We start from the raw sequence: 22,100 nt of genomic DNA, 5'->3' as shown, positions 1-22,100 counted from the left end.
GTATATAGTATGCAAAATTGTCAAAATTTGTTAGATTTTTAGTTTAGATGTGTGGAATACACAAAATTCTTATTTCATGAATATTTTATAAATGAATTAGTCACTAGTGATAATTAAGACATTCCCCTAACCACACCACACCAAGGTCAATTAAGTTATTGAAAATATGAACTGTTACCTATTTTGATACATTCTTTATGATGACACATCGCGGTATCTCGTGTTTTCTGGTATTGCCCAAAGTACAAGGATACATGACGTGACATAATCAGTAACTCATATTTATATAAATGTAGTCTAATGTTAAATAAAACATAAACCACCAAGACTCGTTACAATTTTTTATATTAACAAAAAATATAGTAAAAATTATAAATAAGAATATATTTTTAATTTATAAATATTACAATTTAAAGGGAATTTGGATTATGGAATATATTCCATTATGTTATGTCTAGTTTTGTAAATTGTATTTTACGCCAAATATACCATACAGGGTGTTCCTCAACTATGGGACATCAAGGGAAAGAACCTTAAATATTGTAGATATCCGACGAGACAACAAATTTTTAGATATTCTTTAAATGCAGTCATACTTACTTTTCAAAATAAAATAAAATCTTATTTCAGCAAAATATCCTAACTGCGATATTAAAGGTACTTTCCCTTGATGTCCCATAGTCTTGGGACGCTCTGTATATAACGCGAAAGTGCGTCTTTCTGAGATCTTTCTACATCATACAAATGAATTTTGGATGGCCAACATCGTGAAGAAACCAGTATGCTTTATATCTAAGAGCCGTTGACGACCGTCAAGCACAGAAGCCTCATCACCTACTTGGTTTTTAAGAAAAATAAATGATGAAAAAAGATATAAATATCTGAGGCCAAGACCTAGGCTGTAACTCCACTCGTTTGACGTTTAACACGTATACATGACTTATAAAATTAGAAATGATGGACGTGTTGTCTCGTATTTTACGTCGTGATTAAACATGAACTTTTATGTTTAGGGGCGTTATTTAGACACGTTAATTACACTCAAGTGATATTCGTCACCTCTGTTGTAATCGAATATTGAATTGGTTACATGTAGGCCAATGCCAAATGTTGACACGATCATATGGCAAAAGGCTGCTGATATACGAAACTATGATTCAATTGGAAGTCTACTCAAGGTAAGGACAATTTGGTTTTAAGAAATTTTGAGTCTTTATAAGATTTTCTTTCCTAAAATTACGTAAAAGTTGAAGTCCTTATTATACAGCTCAAAGAAGTGTGTTCTATGTGTCCCAGTATTTACTACTTTTGAGATATTAAAGTAACAGATGTTTTGCTGCTTTTTTGAGCTAAAAGGATACAAAAAAATTAGTAGCAGTTACCCTTCTTACCAGTTAGAACTGGTATCTACTAAGCATTAATGTTTTTTTTTTAATTTTCGCCGTTTCATCTTTAAACACATTCAAAGACTTGGGCATCTAATGACACCTATCATTAGGTGCGTTAATGTAAAATGACGCCTAGCTGTGTAAGTGTTAACAAACCTTAAAATTGTATTTATTACCAAACTGTATAGAAGTGTATCTTTTATAATAATTTAATTTTTTTCCTAAATATTTTTTTATTTTAGAAGTTATATTGACTAATTGAAAATCTCTAAAGTTTCTCAGTATGGTGATGTTGCAACGTGTATAGCTATCCTATAATAATTCTTGCTGTAGTTTGACACGACGCTGGTGCAAATATCCAGTATATTGTCTTGTCTCTAATTGCTATTGGAGACGTGGGACGTCCAGGGTCGCGGTTTCGATGTCTGCTAAGAAACACACGATGCTATGATTAATGCCTTATTTATAATTTAGTTCTAATACCGTTCTTAATAGAATATCTTTGTAATTTTTTTATGGTGTATACAAGTTAAACATTAATTTCATATACGATTCAAGTTGAATTCTTAGAAATTTATAGCAATTTTTTTTTAAAACAAAATATATTTTCAGTCCAGATATTAAAGGTAATTATTTTGTATTACCGCAACCTGGTGGGTGGTAGAACTAATATCAATATAATTTTCTCCCACACATTTTTGTAAACATATAATCATAAATTAACATACAAATAAAGACCGGCAAGACAGCGTGAGTGCCTATGGACAGCGAAATCTGACGTTAACCACTGCCCGTTTTTCCCGTTCCTATAAATAGCACAATACTACATAAAAATATTCTGTTTCAAGAATATAAGGGAAGTACATAATTATATTTTCCTTCAGAACGTGTTGCACGAATTCATCATAAAAAGTAAATGACTATTTAAACGTAAGGTAAACATTTTTTACCACTCATTTCAGCTCTATACAAAGAGATCTAAAAAAAGCAGTTCTTGATTTTGAATTCCAATAAAATCATGATAGTAATGACCTTTTGTTCCAAGGATCTCATTCCGGAACAACTCCGAAATAAGGTATGAGGCATCGGAGTCACTACTAAATAGTTGGGTCGTTTTTGTGACCTTAAGGTGTGGGAGAAATGACAGACGTCATTAAGATCCGTGACATACCCAATTTTCTTGTGGTCTAAACAATAAGCGCTTGAATTGAGTGACAAAATCTATTTACAATTACACAGTACGTGAACTTATTTATAAAGCATTTTAAAATGGAAATTACTTTAGATTGATGTATGTTTATATACAAATACCGTAATTCTCTTATTTTAAATTGTTGTATATTTGTCTAAAATCACTTAACTTAATTAAATTTTTTAGAAGGCTATAAAGTTTAGGTTTAAGAATTAAAAGAAAAAAGATCAGAGAAGAAGAAATAAAAAGCTTTTTTAGTCAATTCAGGTTTGATTTCGCTACATCTCATCTCTTGTGATTCAATCACCGTCGATAGCAAGGTGATTAGTATTTCGAATTCGGTCGTGAATGGTGGGAGTGCGCAGTCTCTTGCCGCCAGTCGTTCCGTGCGCCCGCCCGCCGCTGTATCGCGCACTGTACTGCCGCGTACACCCCGAACAACCCTTAATATTTAAAAATAGAACACCTCTGTGAGTTTTTATTTTTCAAATCTGTGATTGTGTTATGTGCCAGTGACGTTTGCAAATAGCTTCACCCATCACTTTCACCTTCCAAAGAGTTTTTGCAAACGGTGAGTGTTTTAATGATTATACAATTTGCGTCCCGATGCGGAAGTCTTGTTATAAAAAATAAGGAATTGAAAATTCGTTACGTATAAAGCAAGGAACTGAATTTGAAAAAGTTTAAAACAAACAAATTGCATGTTAATTAACAGATGTGAGGAATGTTACTAATGGTTTTTGGTTTAATTATGAGTTTAATTATTACGTTTTGTGGTAATGGCGGAAACCATTGTCATTCGCGCATTAATAAGACATCAACGCGCGAACGCGTTGAAGTCTTTTCAATGTAGTTACTTCACTCATTTCCGAACATTTTTTTATTGTTCTGTGGATTTGCAGTTACGTATAATAATTTTTTAACTTCTTTTTTTTTTCAGATGATATAATGATTCGTTAAAATAAAAATCCCATTTACAATATTAGGACAAAACCACATACAATTTTGTTATGCAATAATTTTTTGAATCGTTTTCGTAAATTCTAATACATATAAATTATTTATGTTATTTCTTCTCTATTCTATTTATTATGGTTATTTAGTAAAATATATTAATTACTTCGTTTTCTCGTTATTTTTTGATAATATTTTGTTATATATTAATTGTAGAGTAATTAATTTAAAACATAAATTTATATTTTTGTGTATAATTTTAAAATTGACGCCACAAACAACAATTTTACCATCTACTATGATATAATCAGAAAAATTCGCATTTTTGTAATATATGCCCATTAGGTTTCGTAATATTGCCTTGTGACCGACGCGCATATTTATTGGTGATATGTTAATATAATCTTTGTATAATTTGAATAAATTATATTAGAGTCATAAAAGCGTTAAGTTATTGCTATACATATACAACCTCAAAGGCCTCAAATATTCGCTTATTATAGAAGATATACGATACAAATGTAAACTAAAACTACTTCAGATGCTTAGTATAGGCTGCATAAATGCGCGCGTAATGTAACTTCTTTATATATATATAAATAATATCTTAAATGACGTTGATATTTCAAAGGATATTAATGATTCTTTGTACCTTTTCTTAGAATTGCGTTACAGTTAACCTTAGCCCGCATTAAATAATGGTAGCTGATAATGCTCTGTCATCAAAATTACTTACACTTTATATACAATATTTTAACTCAATTGGACACCTTTATGTAGGTCAAACAACTTTTCAAGCAAGATTTTATCTTAAAGTTGAAGGAACAAGTGAAGGTTTAAATGTTGTATGTTAAAATATAATTGAATTCATAAAAAATAAAATAAATCAATGGCGCTACAACCTTTTTAGGTTTGGGCCTCAGATTTCTGTATCTGTTTCATGATCATTTGTTAATCTATTGCGCAAGTAGGTGATAAGACAAGTAGGTGCCTAACGCACGCCGTCGACTTTTTGGGTCTAAGGCAAGCTGGTTTCCTTGCGATGTTTTCCTTCACCGTTAGAGCACATAGAAAGAAAGTCCATTGGTATATAGCCGGGGATCGAACTTACGACCTGAGGGATGAGAGTCGCACGCTGAATTAGACCAACACTCTATTTACATTATCACTTATTATATATATATATATATATATATATATAAATATAATTTATTCATACACAAATATGAATAAATTATTTACAATATTTTTAACCTACATAGTAATAATAATAATAAAAATTGATAAATAGAATGTTAATCAAATTTTAAAAGTTTGTTTTTTCCTGGCTGTATTGCGATACTTGTTCGTTGACCGAGGAAAGCAGCAGCTCTTTCCTCGGGGTCCATGGGGTCCCTGGTACTGTCTACCAGGCGCCAACTTAAATTATTAATCAGCGCCTGTGCACTTGAACTTGGCTTACATTTGGCATTTGGCTTAATATAATTTTACTTAATTAATTTATCGAAAAGTATTGTTCAATAAAAATATTTAATAATCCTAGAATATTGCAATAAGATGAACTATCAAACGTTGTTTTGCAATTTAAATTGTTTCTATTATTAATAGTTATTTTGCAATGCCAAATAGTAAAAAAATAAAACATATCCAACTAAATATTATAATTTGGGTGTGCTTATTGTACGTTGTACAATGTATTGAATATAAATAGTCTCACGACAACGCTATTTAAATTCAACAAAAGCCATAATGATTCAGTTAGCGAAACGAAAGTCCCACGATAAGTATCCATCAATAAAATTTCAACACATTTAAAACATGGATCAAATGTCTTTATATCAATGTATTTAGGTTTTAAATCGCATATAAAAGTTTAACAAAAGAAAGCTAATAGTCCCGGTAATCGTACCTCTATAGACACTATTTATTTTAGGTGCGTAGGTATTACGATTTAAAACAATCTTACAAATACAAGATTTGATGATTTACGCTCCTCTGATGTATGAGATGCGAATTGCCATTAGCCCTTACACAAAACTTTTATCGGCAAGTTTTTTCTTGATTAAAGCGGTAGTTTCCGATTTTTATTGTTTTCCTTCCCATTCTTTATAAGTCATCTATACAATCATTTAAAGATCATTAATCTATGTATTTACTTTCAGTCTGATTATTTAATTATAAACAAAATGTAAATACCTGCTTTGCACGGCGGGATTTTTATATTTCTCAATTTGTATGAATAAACTTTTCCATATATGAAACTTGGCTAAAATATATTAAAAGATAAACGAATCATCAAATACACTAAATAATTGATACATTCTCATTTATACGTTTCCGAGTAAGTATTAAGGTCGTCGGAAGAGAATCATTTCAGTACTTTAACTATTATCTAATAAAGGATTTGAGAAGCGTTTGTGTCTGTTATATGCAAAAACATGCATTATGCCTGCATAAATAAGATTGATTACCGTGTACATATACGTATCCGGTACTTTCAATTTTATATCATGAAGTACACGCATAGAGCATTACAGTTAACATTTGTAATACAAAGATATATTTTCACAAGGAAAAAATTATTATCTTTAGATTTAGTAATGTATGTGCTTACTACACGTACAGTTTATATTTTTATAAATTTATAAATCTATATTAATGTATACAGTTGAGATAAAGCATTCGCTGGGTGTGGGACCAGTTGCTAAAGTTACAACACGTCTGTTACGACACTGAGGAAAATCAACACCACAGATTATTTTACGTTATATTGTTTCTCTAACTCAGCTAGAGTTAGTATAACTAAGTATTTAAATTATTTGTATGTTTTGGTATAAAGATTTATCTCGGAAATAATAATCATATGCCATTTTTGACAACATTGATAGCGCTACGTATGTCCTAATGTTTATGATAATAACAATATTTAAGAATAATTAAAATTAAATAAATGAGCGCCACACAGGAGGAGGAATTCGAGTAATCTATTGCAATATATTCTTGAAGAAACTATCGAAAAATTCCTGTTCTAATTCCACGGTATATCACTTAATATTATCATAATAAACACTAATATAATAAACTCATTAGGACTCTTTCTGCGTGGAAGCGGAAGTCTCAAATATAATTTGACTATTACTATTATTATTAAAAATAAAATTTAAGATTTGCTCATGCTAAGAATAATAAGATAGTTTGACCTTTTTAATTAAATTCACAATTTTTAATATGATTCAAGATATAAAGGTGATATATGCTAATAATCAACTTTGAAAACATAATGACTTCGGTGATGTATATTAATTTTAGTCGTGGAATCTTCAAATCTGACACTGAACCGGATCTATCATGCTTCATTATTATTTTTTTAAATTACAAAATCTTTTACGAAAATAAATATATTAGATAAAAAGGTATTTACTTGGTAATTACCACAAGCTGTCCGCATTTTTGTTTCACTACTACTCAATACATGATTTCAGGTAATTATAAATAAAAAAATTATATCGCTGTGAAGTAATCACGACATCCTGCAATAGATCGTTTAATCTGGTTTACATTGAAAGGTCGTTTACTTGTATAAATATCTCTAAAAAAGATAATAAAAAACTGTTTTTAGTTTGTTTTTGTCTCTAACTAAATCAAATTTTAATTGAAGTATGTAAAATATGTGTGGGAATTTGAAATAATTAGGACCTCAGGAATGAGAGTCGCAAATTGAAGCCAACACTGCTCATATATAATATATAATAATAATAAAGATTAAATTTAGCCTTCTTGCGTAGAAATGATAATATTTGAACAACGATTTAATACCTTTGCTTTCTCTACATAGACAAGTGACTAAGTATATACATCATTGCCATATATTTATTTCAAAAAATATTTCTTCCACAATTGAATATTATCTGAACACAAATGTTGATCTATTTTAACTTCTCAATAATATCGTGCCGGAGGGCATATTTATTTTTAATTAAAATAATACCAATAGCCTTGGTATCGAAATACAGGAAATCAATTTATTTTTAATACATTAGTAGAAAATTAGAAACATTAAGAAGTAATGTAGTAATAAAAGAGATTACCTTTACCTTGAATTAACGTTTTATTAGACTGTGACTGTATTTACCTAATATTAATATAAAACAATTATTAGCCTCAACACTGACATCGGGTATTGAAATCCCTTCCAATTGTATTTATTTATCTACATACGCTTTAAATACTATCTTAGACCTCAATGAACGTGTGTCAGGCACATAGCGCTACTTTAAAATAGACACATCTTCAATTCATCTTCTTTTAAATTAATAAATGGCTAGGGTAAGCAATAAAACAAAAATTGTTTAGAGACAATTGTATTTTTTATTTATACCTTATTTTTATTTTCAAATTGCTATGTCTTTTCAAAAAGTTACACTTATATTGAATGCAATAAAACCCGTGTGAAGCAATTGAACAGCAATAACATTTATAATTAGATACTGATCAGAGAAGTTGTCATTCAAAACAGCACGTTGCTGCTTTTGAATAGGGTTCTGTATTAATTAATAAGTTAGACAAAAAGGTATGGTTAGTCATCGCAATATTAGTTAGAAAGTATATGTGAACTAAATTGGATATTCTTTCTTCGCCTCAGGCGTAATTTCTAAATAAATATGCAGATAAGTATGTCATATAAGAGGATTACTTTTCTGTTAATTAAGCTGTCGAGACTCATACATATTTTACTCCCGAAATGGGTGAGGGAACAGACAAATCACTTAGTATTTTTACGTATCAGCGTTAGCTTAGCGGTTAGTTAGCTTTGGGTCATAGGCTGTGCCCAGATTGGTTATCTTTGGAGCGCAATTAATACTAACCATACGGTGCAGCTTTGTAATAACCCCATGTTTAAGACACAAAAGGCGACCGAACGCATTACGCTCACTTGCCTCTAAAAGAAAGTTTAAACTTGCAGTATTGTTTCTCCATAAATCAAATACAAGACTTCGCGAAATCACACTTTATTAATTGTCACAATTCAATGCCACATAAGGTAAGGTCTGGTTGTAAAATATTTAATTACGTTAAATTCCCGTGACACTAACTTGTGTGTTTAGTCTATTTATGAGTACTTTAATGGATTAGTTTTGAAGTTTACTAATAAAGCAAATATGCATACACATATATGTCTTACTAAAAATTAGATATCAAAAAATTAGACAGGTCATACTAATCGGACCAATATTATTATAAACAATAACTTTTATAATATTAATTATATATTACTAGCTGACCCGGCAAACGTCGTCTTGCCATATATATTATTTATATAGGAAACATTTTTAAAGTTCAATAAAAATTTCTACTATAATTAAAAATAGGGGTTGATCGTAGAGGGGTTGTATGTATTTTTATATGTTGTATCATAAAAAAATAGATATTAAAATTTTTTTCTAAAAAATAAAATAATAAATTTAGGGGTGGACTACCCCTAACATTTAGGGGGATGAAAAATAGATGTTGGCCGATTCTCATAGATACCGGATAAGCACAAAAAATTTCATCAAAATCGGTCAAGCCGTTTCGGAGGAGTATGGCAACGAAAACTGTGACACGAGAATTTTATATATATATAGATAAGTATCATATTTATAAGTCAACAATATAACCGATAGTTACATTTTATTTTAATTAGTACAATTTCCATTATGTCGAAATAAAAAAAAACCCATTACTTATCAAAAAGCTTTGTTTTATTAATAGAAATATATACAATATTTTGTATTAATTAAAAGTATATGTTGCCAAGTGGTACGACAAGGCACATATGTTTACTATCGAATGACATTTCGGAAACTTGTCTCTTTGGGTAAAACCAGTCGACCTTAACAACCCACAAGCTGTTTGAGATGCGAATTATAAATTTAAATTCATTGGATTTGGATTTGCTTATCCTAGCGTTAGAATTCTCACTTAACCTTGTAAATAATCAAATTAAAGCAACATTCAAAATATTCTTTTTTTCTAAAGATATAATACGATTAAAAGTGAGTAGATTAGATTATCTAGATTTATTTATTTTTGAAAAATGTAGGGGTTAAATCCGATCATACATTTGCAGACACAGCGTTTGCATTCTTGCATAGCCAAGGGATTGCGTACGGAAAGTAGGTTATCCATCGCTGTGTGTGTGAAACTTAGGAGCACTTTCCATCTCAATCTTCAATCACTATCGTTCACAAATAAACCATAAGTAACCAACATTTATATATGTGTATATTTTTCGACGTTTATCTATGAAAAAATTGAGAGCAGAAATTCCTTATATTAGTGTAAAATGTGCATGTTTATCGATTGTCTTAAAATATTTACTAATGTCATTTAAATTTTACAAGAAGAGTTATCTACTTAAAGAAACTTTCATCACATAGACATTTAAAATTTTACAAACGAGTCAAGTAATGGGTGAAAAGCCATAAATTGCAGGGCAATTAGATAAAAGCTAGACTTTCTCCCGTCTAGATTCTAGACCACAGGGTCGCTTTGTGGCAATAGACAAGTTAGTAATTTATAATTTGTGTATTTAAATTGTGAAAATTATATTATTTCATTTAGAGTTTGTTATGAATAAAGCTTATTATTATTTTTATTATATATTGAAATTATTAATTTAAAGTTATATATCGTTTAAATTTATTTCAATTGTTGTTATTAATATGGCTAAAATTTTATACAAAGTCAAAATCTAAGAATGTACAGTAATTTTCAACAACATTATAGTAACTTGATTTAAAGAGATAAAGCAAATCGCATGTGAACGTAAAGAATTTTCTCGTTTCATCAATAGTTTCCTTGTTTAGCCTACTTTGTCAAGATTGATAGTTGATCATTCTGTATATATTTCGGAATATATTGGTAATTAGATTCATAATCTATGATATTTCTTGTGTGGAAATATGGAATTAAATGTGCAATTTATTTTAACGTCTATTTGACGTTAAAATAAATTGCATATTATAAAAAAATGGATTAAAACCACTCAATCTGCTTACCAGAATAGATAGGGCTTTTGAAAAAATGAGTTAATATCTTGGAATTATTTACTGAAATTACAAAATATCTGTTTCTACATACTTCACGCTGTCATAGAATGAATGCGGTTATTCAACTTGGAAAGTCAAGAGAAATGTTGGATTCGCGTTCGTTATTGTGATCACGGTACCGAGGACTCACTTGGTACACGTGATTATATTGAAAACCATTGTCAAGACTAGAACTATAATGAGTACTAGGACTATAATTACAGCAAATGATATGAAAGAATGTTATCAAATTTTAGGCTGTATCCATACAATGTATCGTAAGACGTTTAATATGCGCACAAAGTTCAAAAAATCTGTGCAGAATTTTGGCGATTAAGCGAGCCATGAAAATGATTTTAGTACCAGTCCAAACAAATATATCTAAGTGTTAACGGGATTATGGTATTTACCAATACAAAAACAAATATGGAAAGCAAGGCGGTATGGTCGCACCACTAGGCTGACAGCAAGGCAAATAATGTTCTAAGCAAAAGTTACAATGTACGTTATGAGACTTGCATGGAACCAAATTTGATACGTTTACATGTAGGACGTGTTAAATTCAATATCAAACGTCAAAGTGCGCAAGATTTCAAAACAGCGAACCATAATCCGACAAGTTACAAAAGTATCACGAAATGTCACGACAACACTTAGTTTCTCCATCTTTTTGGAACATTCTCACTGTGGTCTTGGTGACGAAATTTTTTGCGTTAAAGAAAGTTTTAGTTAGGAAATCAACTTTTTAATGATTAAAAAGTGAATACTGGTTATTGGTTTTTAACATTTTAAACACAACTTTAATAGTTACCGTGTTGTCTATGATGATTATTTTATACATATCTTAAGTACAATTAAAACAAATATTCTGCGCCATTTTCAATGTACCACTAGTTCAATTAAATACAACAAAATGAATAATAATAGTGATAAATTAAATGCATTTTTCAATGCATGCAGTGTAACAAATTACTTATGATGGATAAATAAATCTATCCAAACGTAACAGCCGCAGACGAAACATGAAATACATTATAAATACATAATATCAATCCTGTTATAACATCATTACTCAACGCGGTGATGCAACGAAGACAAGTGACTACGGTACTACGGTTGATCTCCGTCTTTGTCGATGGTAAAGCCGATTAATAAATGGTAGATCAACGGGCTACGGATCAGTAACTGGAAAACGTTGAAAGGAATTTACAAACTGTCAACGTCAAATTTGACACTATTGTGACCTATGAGGAATTACTTTATCTTAAGATATAGCAGTTACTAGACCGAGTGTTCGCGTTTGTATTTAACTATTATTTATGCAGTATAAAAGTTAGTAATTTTAATAATTGTTGGATAGACATATAAAATCCATTTCCCGATGATAAGTTTTGCTGTTAATATTTAGAGCTCGTGTATATCAATATTTTATTGTTGTCAAGAAAAGGTAGTTGTTAAAAGACTTTCATGCCATTTCTAGTGCGTGACAAGTGACAGTCGAGAAATTGTAATTATTAACTGTGTTTCGATTTAAAAGGAATGAATAGCTTGGACTGCGGAAATCATTGGGCCGGAACTCAAGTTGAACAATGTGTCCATTTGAAATAAGAATAGACAATTCTATTTTTATATATTATTGTATGTGTTTATAAATAGTTTCAAAATATAGCTTAAAATTACTATGATCCATTTTTTAATGTCATAAAGCCAAAATCACAAAGATAATAAATGCTTCACTTATTAACTGTCATAATAAATGCTATCTGCTGATACAAAAACTTAAGTGTTAAGTTTTTCAAACTCATTTCTGATACATGTGTACAGGATATAGTTATATTTAATAAAACGATATAATATTTTCCAAATGTACAAGTTCAGCTATTCTAGATGGAAAATTTATGCTTGACTCCACACACAGCTTTAAGTACCATGTCAAAGGTTAAGCAGAATGCTTATACACACTTTATTTTGTTTAAATGCAACTTAGATTTCACAAGATCAAATTAATGTTTCGTTGTTAACAAATTAAATATACGCGCTTCTTATCTTGTAACCACAAAATTGACCCATACAAATTTCAAAAGTCATTATGAATGTTCTTTTAAATAGTTTGTACAACAGACTCGCTTGACAATGATTGACAGTGTCATTGATAAATATTCAATCGTTTAAGAAATCGTAATGAGTGGATAATATCATAAATGCCTGCTATTTGTAATTACTTTAATATATACATATTATAAAGCGAAAAGAAATATTAACTTTGAATTATTTAGTTTAAGGGTTTTTTTGTCATTTATAAAATGTCTTTATTTATTACAGGTACGTAAAGAAAAATAGCCAATGGTCGTGTTTTCTGCGAGCAAACGAGGTTTGGTTCTCTATTACTTCAAATGTGACATGACAAAAGTAAAAAATTACTTCTTGTATCTTTAGGGCCTCAAGGGTCGCTCCAGTGCAAGCTTTTAACCGAAAGATGAATTACTGTAGCGCAATAATAAATTTTGGACGCTTACAAAGCTAACTGTCCCAAATATAAATATAGCCATGTAATGGAGGTCCGTCGGTCTTCAAAACCCACCGGAGGAGGGAGGACAAATTTAATTTTAAATTGCGCTCGAAATCCACCACGCGAACGTAATATTGTACGTCAATTGACACAATTTACATTATGAAATTAAATTATGTACTAAGGCTCCTGAACGTTTGAAATCTTTGTTATGACTCTGTCATAGAATACACAAGTTAGTTGAATAACCTGTAGCCGGTTTCCTGCCTAACCGAATGCAATCTATGCATATTGAATTTCAACTGTCGGTATCGGTAAAGTGTAAGTTCCTCGAACGGTCAATATTATGTGTATAGACGGGAAATCAAATTGAATGCATAGGCTTACAAGACAAATATTATGAGAAAAAACTTTCGTTTTATTAGAAGCTCAATACTGTTGATATTTATTATTGTTTTAGATATTTGAGTACTACATTAAATTGAAACGTATTTATCGCGTGTACTCGTATGTAAAGCATACAAAAATCCATTCGTTCAAAGTCAAATCATTTATTCCAATTAGACCTAAAACGGCACTTTTGAACGTTAAAAAAAATATAAAGATGATTCTCATTGCCCATTCCAAAAAGTAGTTTCGTGTGGAGAAGAATGGTTAAAAAACTCGGTAGGTTTTATGTGTGTCGCTTCTATATACACACACGAAACGAATTTAATTTATAATATGTATACCGAAAACATTTCTTGGCCGTATAATTTTTTTGAATTAGTTACTAGTAAAAAACTACATAGTTACGTGCAAAATATGACGTAGCCTCATCGCGTGACGTGAACAGCATAAACACATACATTCTTCATCGCATACTAATCAAGTGAAATTGACATTTTGTTCTAATAACTAAGAACAGGATATTCTAGAATATTCTCTTTGGTATAGCGTCATTGTGTAACTAATTAATAGCTTTATATGTGTGTTTATGTTGCATTATGTCAGTTGACATTTTTTTTAAAATACCTGTTATTAATTTATTATAATTTTAAATAAGTTCATAGGTCAGGCAAGGAAGTGATTTACTAATATTAATGAAATTGATAAGACTTAAGGAGTTATATAGGTAATAAAAATAATACTGTACTATTTTGTAAGTTTAAAAAAAATTTCATATGACTACTTACGTTTTCACTGTTTTCAAGATTGTACATTCACTTAGAATGGGGCTGATACATTCTTATATCTATTTCCTTAATCATGTTTCTATATTAAAGTAAGAGCTTGGCCCTCCGTGCCTTACACATGTCTTTGGCATTCTGCTTCAGGGTTCAGGGTTTTGAATCGCAAACGCGCAGGAGGCTCATATGATGTTAAGTGATACCGACCCGTGATAGAGGACTTGAATTGGTACGCTCTTTTCTTGAAGGACCGTAAGTCGAATTCTTTCGGAAATACTTCAGTGGGCAGCAGGATCCATATAGAGGTGGTGCGCGGCAAAAACTGCCTTAAAAGCGCTCATTTATGAAACGATAGACTTCCAAATGATACAACAGCTTAAGCTCTTCCTAAATAGCTTACGTATTTTGTTAGATTTAACACTCAAACATATTGTCAAAATCATAAAACAAGCGCCAGTCCATCGCCTTTAAATGTATATACAATTTTATTCAGCCCACGAAATATGCGTGGGGCAGGATCACTGATTAAAAGCTTAAACACGATAGCTTCCATACATTATTTGCAAGCGTAATGACATTATTGCGAGCGGAGATCTTGATCTTGAGTAGCGTGTGTCCAGCACGCGTCAAGTACTTAGTACCTTTATCTGCCCACGTGAAGCTGAGATTTAAAAGGGTTCTTTTGAATAGACGACATGATAATGGCAGCGAATGTTGTCGTTTTTTTTATTTCAGAATGGACGTTACATAAAGTGATTTGAGTGATTGGATCTGAATGCTCAGTAGTGATAGTCATTGTTAGATTAACTTGCATTTTATATTAAGAGCCTTAAAAATATTGATTTTAAAGTATTATCAGAATATAAGAAAATTTAAGCGAATTAATTCGATAGTAAATTTAGTCCTCCGCCAATCATCCATTTTAGTTAATTGTCTGTATGAATGTATAACATTTCACGAATTATTTTTATTGAGGAAAATATATTACTCGTGATGGAACTTAATCCAAACCCAAAAGCGGCAATAAACTCCTTAAATGAACAATTCATATAAAAATATATCACGTTGAGTAATAGGAAAATTATGAGTGTCGTGTCACCTATGAGTTGTTGCTGAGCTATTTATTGCGGGAACATAATATGCGCGCTATGACAATGTGACTACAATAGATGAGCTAATGTGTGCCTGAGAAAATTGTGCAATATAGGTCACTTGGGGATATAATGTTGGAAATAGTTTAGTTACTTACTGACAAGTGCATTGGATGGATTGTCTTTGTGCTTATGCAAGTGTTTAAACTGCATGTGCCTTGATTACCTTACGTACTAGTTGTATCACGATAAATGCCCGTTGTAATTTTGTGTATTTAAATTTGTGTGGTAATGTACACAGACACGTTAATTGAAAGTTAATAGCTACTTTACACGTTAGCTATAATTATTAATATATATAAGCCTTAAAGTGATACTAAAATTATGAAAACTAGCAGTGTTCGTAACATTTTTAATAAATACGATAAAAACTATTGAATTTAAACAGTGAGTCCGTAAATGAGTTTCACTAATTGGCACTGAAAGCAGAGAAAATTTATAGTTTTTATCATTTCTCGCCATTGAGGACGCAAAAAACCTTCTAAGTCACGAATTCGGACATATTTTTCTCACCATCAAAGGCCCAAATAAAAAGTAGGTCGAAGATTCTGGAAAGATAAAAAATCTCGCGTGCGCAAGATACGATCAATCCACCTACTTTTGTCTGATTACAAATAATTAAATATGCCACCGAGTGGGCCGATGGACCCTTGTCACTCTCGATTAAATTTAACGGCTCTATCGGGTTTGTTTACTTAATAAACACTACACCCACTTACTAATGAAAATCAAAGTTAGAGTTAAAATTCTTATTGAGAATTTTAAGAATCGGGATTTAATACGATAGGTTTCTTTTTAATCCCATAATCGTAGTATTTAATCCAGATATACCACATTTTTAGGCCTCTTTCATACATTGTTATCTTATAGGTGATTAAGAAAGTAATTACTTGTTTAAATTGAAACCAAAATATATGACTGATATGGCAAGCATATTTATTTTGTTCATAGATTACTCTTTGTTCTTATAGTTTATGGAGAGCTGTATGGAGTTAAAAATTTACACTACACGCGTTATCTTATATTTGTATGAAAAATATTTGAGTTATTTATTGTAAATCGATAACCAATAATATAATTAAACCTAATCAAAAATCAGATATTACGAATTCGGCGAAGGTCTAGTTTTTGTATTGTCTAAAATGGTAATTATTATTGATGGCTATATAATCAATTTAGGTAAATCCTTTGTCTAAATCTTAAGTGCAATTTTTCTTCATCCGTGCTAGTCATGATCCAAATTTATTAGTCTAACATTTATGTTAATCGTTAAGAGACGAAATTACGCTGTCTTGTACTTATACTAGTAGTTAATTAATTTTTGTATCAGGTATTTTGCATTCTCATAAGTGTATAATGAAGACAAAATAAATTAAGATTCGACGTGTACACTGTTGAACAGTTAGTTCCGGAAAGTGTGAATTATGTATTGATATGTACACCTCATATGATGTTAACGGTCAACACTCTGTTAATTCTAACATTAGGTTACTATAGTTTGAATTATTATTAGAAGACATGAATATATGGGGTTGGTAAAGTATAGACGGATTTTTATAAAATGGAAATTACTTACTTAAAAAAAGATTACTATACTTATACTATACTATAGATACTTATATTAGATAACAAGAAATAATAAAAAAGTATATAAACATTATTATATCATAGTGAATAAATAATGATAATAAGCTGACGTGAACGCCACCATTTTACACCATTCACTTTTACTAGACAAATTTCGGCAATACAAACTTGAATATATATTTCTCTTTCCCTCACGCGATAAAAGTAATTTGCAGGAACGAGATTACCAAATAATTTAACAATGTTTTACGTCTAATGACTGAGTGTAAGGCTAAATTGAAATTTTTATGTTAATAAGATTGCGACGTTGCTCCAATTACTTCGTTAGTTAAAAGTGTATACGTTTTGTGGGTGGTTGTGTTAGTGTTTAATATATATATTTAATAATATATATTTCGTATTTGCATTAAGGTTTATTAATTAACATTAAGTGATAATGAGAGGGCATTTCTCGTGAAGCCATCTTGACGAATTTCAAATAACGAACATTTGTATCGAATTTTACAGTTTGTACTTTTCCACTTAATAACTTGTGAAAATGGATTTGCGTAACCACAAGCTGTTTAGGTTGAGGAAAACCAATCTATCAAGGGCGATGTCAATATCTACGCCAAGGTGAGTTGAGAAAGCTTTAAAATAAAAATTAGATAATCATATAATGTATTACTTTCTCTTCGACTAAATTTTGTATAATAATCATGACATATTAGGTACACCCTTTTTATTATGAAGTTAAAGAGTTAATGATGTATAGATATTAAATGTGGAAAAAATCATTTCAAACATAGTACATAAATATAGGGCGAAGAAGGAAAACTTTATGATGTTTTTATAATGTTAATTATAATGCTCCGACCCCTAATTAAGTGTATTATCGAGTATCTAGGTAATTTCCATACTTATGCGGTTAATTATATAATTATATTAATTGTATGAACGCATTGTAGATATTTCAAATCATCCGCTATCGATGTGAAATTAATGATTGACCTTCGTAATTAAATAATAAATATATGATTTCATATTAATTTAATTAATTTATGAAAGTTATAAAATTTGGTTAATGTTAATATGAACGATATTTATATGTTAGATATTAGAGATTATGAAATTTATTTATACTCTTTAATCAATGCCATTAAACATATAAAATAGCAATTTTTTCCTACGTAGAAAAAGTTGCTGCTTTAAGCTAGTTAAAAAGATGTTAGTATATTATGTAATACTCGTTTATAAAGATACATTTTTGTTATATTGCGTAATCGGATTAGACTAAGAATTAATGTACACCGAATTTGGGTGTTTAATTCGTGAAAGCGCCCATTGTGCTGCGGGTTATGTAAAAATGGCTTACTTCTTTCAATAGCTCTTACGTAATAATTACTTATCATTAAATTAAACCTCTGGGTGGCGAAGCTTTAAACAAATATAAGTGCTATTCTATTGTTGAAAAACTATAGACCCTATTCTATGCCAATTATTAGATAGTATAATATATAGTATAGTAGAAATACAACAATAATTTGTAAAATTTTGTATCCTGTACACAGTTTTTTTAAACAATTTTGTAAAACAAAAAATTTGATTAAAACAACTCACTGCCGCAGTTTTTATTTGTATATAAAATCTATCTATTTATATTTAATATATCTAAACGATGTTTACATATTTGATTAAAATAGTGATAACTAACTCAAGTGATGCGTCTGTTTTAAATATAAAAAATAAATTAAACCAGTGTATTTTTAATAGTGAAATTTCTGACATTCTTTCTAAAGACAATACCATTTTTTATAATTATTAGTAGATTTATACACGCTTAAATGTGTTCTAATTATGAAAATTAAACTTAAACTATAAACAAAGATATTTTTATCTAGCCTTGGAAAAACAATTATAATTTTCTCACGACTTCGTAAAAAATTCTCATACACGGTACTAACCATTTTTGTCTAATACCTTTTTAAGATTAAGTATGAAGTCTAAAATCATTCAAGACATTAAATTGTATTTTTAACGATTTATTTTTAAATTATTTATACTACCACTTTTGCACTACGTGCGATTTTTGAATATTAATACAAAATCCATGCCCAATTTCGACCATTGAATAGGATTTAAGAAGAAATAAAATGATAATGATAAAATGATGATGATAAACTTGGGTTTCTTTCATCCCTTAATAAATAAGAGTAGGTACTTCAGTTACGTTACAGCGTAAATAAATAACTAAATCTTTAAAAATATGCATCATTTATACGGTTTTACCAAGTAAAAATATAAAATCTTGATTACAAGTGACTGTTTTTGTCTAACATTACAGACAGGAAGATTTACAAACCGGTTGTTGTCAAAGAGACCGTATTGCAAAAAGTATTTACCGTAAAAATCTTGTTAAAAATAATGGCTATGATGACCGCATAGGTCATGATTTAGTTAAACAAAAATGTCATTATAATGATTGAACTCTCAAGAAATAATGTATTTACATTAGATAGCTTTAAATCTGTCATTCAGGTTTTAAATGTATTGAAAAAAAAAATATTTTGAACATACATTTTTTTGTAAATATTAAGCCATATGCGATACAATAGGTTTTGCAAATTGGACGCTTGAATCACAAGATACATTGAGATGGCTTGGTATGGAAAAGATTATGGAGACTTGCGAAGGCTAAGGCCCATAAGGGGCCGTGCAGATATTAATGATGATGACATAATTTTTTTAATATTATCTTTGGTCTACTGATATTAACATTTCTTATATGCGTCAATGAATTCTCAGCTTTACATTGGCAAGCTTAGATAATTTTAGAATAAAATGTTTATTATCGTTTACAGTTTCAGTAGCTTTAAGTAATTTAACCCCGAATGTGTTAAGAATTTCAAATTAGTTATTTGCAAAGATGTTAACGGCAGATTAATGGGACATGTGTGCCACGTAGCGGATTAGCTTGACATCACATTATTATTATTCAAGACAGCGTAATGTGTACTTATGTGAGAACTATACTAGAAAAATAAAATAATAAATAATAATGAGTTTGGTCATACTGAAAGCTTTTATTACTATACCGGTTTGAAAATAAGAAAAAGTATTTTTAAAGACAAAATTGTTAGTTTATTTTTATTATTTCATTGGCATTCTTAGCTTTAAACATTTAAAATATTTACTCGAATAAGAAATTCTATAGTTTAATTTTGCCGCAATTTATATTCGCGATGATATCTGTTGTATTAACAAAGTAACGATGTTTTAAATTTAAGGTAAATTATAAAAAAGGCAATACCATTTTAAAATATGCCTTAACCTTATATACACTAATTAATTGCATTATATTCATTATGTATAACTGCAGAACGGTTTTAAGTAAAAGAAAGGAGTTTTGATTGTAATCAATGGTATTTCTAAACAAGTTTCTAATATGTAGGTGCAATCTTGCATGTTGCTTTTGACATTGGGACGTGCCGTCATTTCATCTCGCACAACTGACCAGGGTCTAAGTTGATACCATCTCGACGGTTATCAATAGTCGTCTAACTGCTATCTTCTTTTCTTCGAAAGTGCCAGACCTGTTAATCTAAGTAATGTCTGTGTAATCTAAGCAATTTAAAAAAATGCCATTTCCACCACTTACATTACATACTTATAGATTTTGTTTTGCCCTAATAGACAATCGTTTTATAACAATACAACATTAATAGTGTTCGTACTCATATACCATCCTACGTGTAAATTTTTGAAAACATGGATTTCGTTACGCATTTTTTTGCTAATAATTTCTAAATTAAAAATAAATGGAATATTCTACTCGGTCATGTATTAAGGCAATAATTTTTTTAATAATTATTTTTTGATAAGTTTCATTAACTCTGAAACGATATCCAATTATTTAAGCATAAAATCGTTTTGTGACATAAATGTTAATAATTCCTGTTTTTTACATTATTAGCTTTATTTAAATAGAGATCTGAATAATTAATTTTAGTACATCATTAAATTAAAATGTCACGGTGCAATTTTGCAAATACGAATGTATTTAATAATTAGGTATAGAGTTCAAGGAAATATATTCTATTTGGAGTATGATTGCATACTAAGCAGTTAATGGCGACTAAATATACATATATAGTACAGTTAAATTTTTAAAACGTCTATACAATTTGAAATATTATTTCACCGTAATATACAGGATTGCAAATACATTGCAAAACAAAATAAAATAAAAGATTATTAAATCATTGTTATATCTATGTTGAAATTTAGACATTGTTTGACATATATACTTATGCAGTAAGTTGTCTATGGGTGCGTCCTTTGTATTCGAAGACAGACCTGCTGCCGTTAGCAACAGGTATTGTAATAATATTCAAATTATTACAAGTGTATTGATTCTGTTGATTTATTTAAATCAGCTCATTCTTTTCATACACACATTATGCAAAGCGAAAGTGAAATCTCATTGTTATATTTGCTCTAAAGGCAATTGATTCATATCAAAATAACTTAGAACTGGTACGAATAGATTTAAACCTTCTTGACATTTTTACTGAAGAACAAGCTATACAACAACAGTAAAAAAATGTGTGCGGGTACTACACACGTAAGAAGTGAAAATTCTTTATGACCTTATTTTTCTAAACATGATCTACTATATGCAACTTTACAGAAATTGCTTCAATAAATTTACATTAGATAAGGCTGTTATAAATATGAATACAAATAATACAATTATTTCATTATACCTTATTACTACTACGATTATTACAGAATTTCATTAATTGAAATAGATTTATTACTATCATTATTATCGTTATTATATATTTTGTTATTAATGGCTTTGAATCTCTTCAAATCAACCGCGGTAGGGACAAGAAAAAGATAAAGAATGACGAGAAAGAGGAAAATGTGACGGTAAATTTTTTCCAATTGCGATAAAGAAGTTTCACATATTTTTTTGCAGAATTTATAAATGTTTTCTATGTATGACTTAATAATTCCGTATTCATGTATTTTTGATCCGGTTTAAAAAACCTATTAATAACATCATCATTGATTTATGACATAGAAATACATTAAT

The 22,100-nt window shown here is 29.7% G+C and overlaps 1 protein-coding gene across 2 annotated transcripts in view; it reads left to right on the top strand.

Annotated features, from left to right (window-relative positions):
• Window positions 1-22,100, top strand: part of LOC123716440 — a 112,669-nt gene that overhangs the window by 34,422 nt on the left and 56,147 nt on the right. The window contains exon 1 of one of the 2 annotated variants that reach the window (XM_045672202.1): window positions 2,955-3,151. The exons of the other annotated variant lie outside the window; for it this stretch is intronic. The gene's annotated coding sequence lies outside the window, so the exon portion shown is untranslated. Of the gene's footprint in view, window positions 1-2,954; window positions 3,152-22,100 lie in introns of those variants that run through there. 2 annotated transcript variants of the gene reach the window in all.

Source organism: Pieris brassicae, chromosome 11, assembly GCF_905147105.1.
Source record: "Pieris brassicae chromosome 11, ilPieBrab1.1, whole genome shotgun sequence".
Lineage (NCBI taxonomy): Eukaryota > Metazoa > Arthropoda > Insecta > Lepidoptera > Pieridae > Pieris > Pieris brassicae.
The sequence above is the reverse complement of the archived record's forward strand: the minus strand, read 5'-3'. Positions and strand labels throughout refer to the sequence as shown.